The sequence below is a fragment of the Xiphophorus couchianus genome, chromosome 16 (assembly GCF_001444195.1).
Source record: "Xiphophorus couchianus chromosome 16, X_couchianus-1.0, whole genome shotgun sequence".
NCBI lineage: Eukaryota > Metazoa > Chordata > Actinopteri > Cyprinodontiformes > Poeciliidae > Xiphophorus > Xiphophorus couchianus.
The window spans coordinates 13,235,308-13,239,805 of NC_040243.1; positions in this window are offsets into that span (position 1 = coordinate 13,235,308).

Consider the following 4,498-nt stretch of genomic DNA (forward strand, 5'->3'; position numbering starts at 1 on the left):
AAAGCATGTTGTTGTTGTTGCCCTTCAGTGTGGTGAAAACCCAACCAAGGTCGCCAATAGTCAAACTCACAGACTACTTTCTGATCACAAAAATGTACACTTGAATTATTTCAGCTCCCAGAACAATCTTTTACTCCTTTCTTCCCTCACAAACAGATTAGGCTTCAAGAGTAGTGAGAGAGAGAGAGAGAGAGAGAGGAGCAGAGAAAAGGAGAGAAATAAAGAGGATGTCTGGGGACCTTCAATAGCCTCTCTGTGTCCATCTAATATGGAGCGCTAACATGCTGGGAGTTGGCCCTCTCCTTTCAGACAGACCTCAAACTCATAAAGACGTTCTCTAAGGCCCCCAACCTGAAACCCACCCACTGAACCCCTCACTGGTCCAGGCCTCTTCCATGGGAACTCGCAATCTGCAACGTAATCCTAGTTTGGCTCCTGGAGAAGCCTTTCCAAACAAACCATGTGAGTCCTAATACCCAGAGCTTCACAAGTGGCTCCTGGCTGGGCCTGAGCTCCACCACCAACAACAGCTTGGCCCTCCTTTTTCTCTTCTCCTCATCCTTTCATTTTCTCTCTTTCCACGGATAGACAACAAAGGAAAAGGATCTCCTTCTAATTGCTTCGAAGATTGAAAAGCTGGGAGGGTCGGTGGGCGGCTGTGGAGGGAAATGAAACAGGGGCTCAGAGGGCAGCGGGGGACCGCCAGTCTGGCTTTGCCTGCCCTGGTTGTGAGGTAACTGGAATAAAGGAGCTGGAGTGGCCACCGCGTCCACTGCAGAGCCGAGCTGAGTGGATCAGAGCGGAGGCGAGTGACTCCCAGGGCCTGGCTTTACGACTCTGGCCAAACGGAGGACTATGAGAACGTTGAAGAGCAGCAGCAGCTCTGCTGGAGGCCTTCTCCACACATGGGAAAGGATGCCTGGTCTTTACAACTGGGATTCAGAATCCAAAAGGCTACAGCTTGCTGTTTGAGCCAAGTACAGTGAGACGCCACAAAGTTGTGTTTTAAGAGTCAACCAAAACTAACTGTTCCTTGTGAACAGTTAGTTTTGATCAGTGTGGTATATAGATGATGAAACGTGTGAACGCACAGCTGGGTGGTCCATGACCTTTGGATCTGTTGCCATGACATGCGGAGTTGCTAATAACATTCACTTTCACTCTCAGACAAATACTTTGACCTCTCCAGAGAGAGCTGCCATGAATTCAAGCCTCTTTGTCTTACTCCTGAAGCATCTAGTGGCAGATCTGCTGAAGTGTAGCAGAGGTGTCTGTGACAGAAGCCAGAGATTTAAAAAAACCAAAACTTTTCTAATCCTCAGAATTAGTAAAATGTTCTTTCATCCTTGCAGATTGAGGGATGTGAGAAAAAAGTGATTTATTTCTAAGAGGAATAGAGTTCAACACCTTATATATCCTGACAACCACTAACTGCAATGTACTTTATAAGGAAGGTGTTGCATATGGATATATTCCTCCCACTGTGAGAAAAGATCCTGTGAATCATCTTTGGTTGCAAAAACAGATGCCATGCAGTCTACTGGAAATACTTCACACATTTTGTACATCTAGAAAATAAATTTTAGCACATTCTTCTTTGAAAAAGTAAGTAAATTATGACCGATGGAGAGATTCTGTGAACACCACATTTCAAATCTCGCATCAATTCTCAATTGAATTTGGGTCTAGACTTTGACTGGGCCATTAAAGCACATGAACATGCTGTGATCTTGATCTAATCCTCCTCTTCTCTTCTAGAAGGTTTGGCAGGTCTTTGACCTTTGCTTTAGTCTTGAGTCTTTTGCGGCCACTAACAGATTTGCTCTGTATTTAGCACCATCAATTTTCCCATAAAGCCTGAAATACATCCCATATCATAAGGCTGCCACCACCATGTTTCACAGTGAGAATACAATGTTGAATTACAGTGTTATTTTTCTGCCAAAGGTTGCAACTTGCATGATGGCCAAAACGTTCAACTTCTGTCCTCTGTGACTTCTTTCATTTGGATCCTATGGCAATCAGCAAACCTGTCTTCTAATGACTTTTTTTCAACAAAAGATCTCCTGATGTCATTCTTTCATAATGACTGCACAATTTCAGTCCATTTTGTGTTGATCTGTGACTCAAAAACCCAGAAAAGGCGATAGAAGTCTGTAGTTGTAACGTTGCAAAATGTGAGCAAGTTCAAGGGGCATCAAGTTCAAAGGTTGAATATAAAACCGCCCTCTCTTCTACATGTGTAGTGACACAAGATCCAAAGGCTTTTGGCCTTCCTAGCTCCCAGAAGTTCCCTCAGTCTCCCCTCCCTGACCTCCTTTCATCCCTTCATCCCTCCGCCTTTCTTCTTTTTTATACAAATCAGCCACTCAATGTCATGCACATGTTTTACTGCTATTTGAACTCTGGCAGCGAACTTCAAACAGCTTTCAAAGTGAGCTGAGTTTTTTGCCTTCCCCCTCCCCCTCCTCTTGCTCCCTATCACTGCCTCTTTTTGAGAGAACACAGCCGTGCTTCCAAGTACACCTGATCAGAAGGTCGAGAGATGGGGGATTATGATATGCAAATGAGACTTTGTTATCATCGCTGACATTCGTTATAAAGCCAAACGGGAGGAGCGCTGACATGAAAAGGTGGCAACTCTCCCCCTCCTCTGCCTCTTTTTGCATAAACTCCCCTCTGCAACACATTGGCCTACCTAAGCCCCTTTTTACACTTAGATCAAAAGGTTACACACAACAAAGGAAGGTTTGTATGGGGAAGAAAAAGCACGTTGCACACACTAATATCTACTTTTACACTGTCAAAACAACTGACTGGTCAGCCAGCATAAGATGTGAAAAAGTGTTGAAGCAAAAAGAGAAACTGTCCCGATGAGACCTGTCGACTTGTCACTTGTAGCAGAATCCAGTTTCCAATCACTCCAGAAGACTTTTAAGTCTCTTCTTTACTGCTGATTAGATGCATGCTCAGACATGTTTACGTTTTAAAACAGCCCTCTTTTCAGTGGCCATATAGTTCTGCTCAGAGAGCTAAAGCAGAGTGGAGGTCTGAGGTGCTTTTCCAGCTGCTAGCCCAGCCCACCGCCTTGCTGTTGGAAGACGGGGCTTCATGAACTTCATTAAAGGATAGTTACCGGAGCAGCTGAGAGCCGATTGGCCCGGTGGCCTTTGAGGCCAACAGCAGGGGGTCCCGAGTGCTTTGATGTGTAACAAACTGTTAAATAATCTCTGAGAGCTAGAAGCAGCTCCTGGAGCCTCACAAAAGGCCAAGCACCTGCTATGTAAGTAAAATCCTCTACTGCAGTAGCAGCACCAATTATTTTTTTTTTTTTATTTTCTTAGCTGTATTTGCATTTAAAAAGTTACAAGGTTAATAATACGTCAGATAAAAACTCTGCTCTGTGCCCAATCAGTTTAAGAGTCAGCGGAGCCGGGTCAGATCTGGTATGAGGATCTGAGCTTAACTTGATTTGACGTTCACCTGCACATAAACCCACCATAACACCACTAACCTCCCAATTAATATACTTGATCTTGTTTATTTATTTGTTTGTCATCTATGCTCGATGTTGCATCCACTGAAAAAGGCTACTGCTTGATTATATATTTTCAAACATTTCATGTGAATTTAATATTTAAGAAGTACTAGAAATTATTGAGTTGGCTTCAAAGTAAGACACTTAAGAAACATCTCAAACTCTAAAGATTGAGGGCTGCCATCACGGGAGGATTATTTGGAGGCCGAATAACCAAATTAAGTAAGTAGAAACCTTCAACCTACATCTGATTAAAATACTGGGGCGTATATCTGCAAACTTAAATCAAAATGAATCTATAAAGCTGATTCAAGCTGATGAATTATTTTTTAAAAAATTGCTTGTCCAACAAGCTACTCCATCATGGTGACGGTGTCCTTTCTTTTTACCACAAGTGTGCAAACATTTTTAAATGTCTTTGCCTTTTTCTTTAGAGGCGGTATTAATGACTTTCAGATGTAATACACAAATGCTGAATCCTTTAATAACACAAAAATACAGATCCAGCTTGTTGTGATGCAGCAATTACAGCTACAATTATGTTAAATCAATTGTCATTTGAGTAAATGTTGACTTTAAAAAAGCATTTAAAAAAAATCAAAATCAGTTCAGGATGTTAAAGAAATGGAACAAATCTCAAGCGTGACCACTAGGTGTCTCCCTACACCACCCACCCCAGTACTCCTGCTCTCGTGCTGATGAGGAAAAAACAGGCTGTTGATGCATTCACCTGACGTAGATTAAAACTGCGCTTACATCATCAATGAACTCGGTTATTTCTCTTGTTTAAGTTATGTTTGCGAAATGTGTGTGGGCTACAGGGAAATCAGAGCTGACGTCCTATCTTTCAGGTCAAATTTAGGTGGACATTTCTCCATCACACCAGCAGATGGCGCCATTTCCAAGCAAATCTAATCAGATTAAACGAACCCAAACTTGGACTCAGCTCTTGTCTGTCTG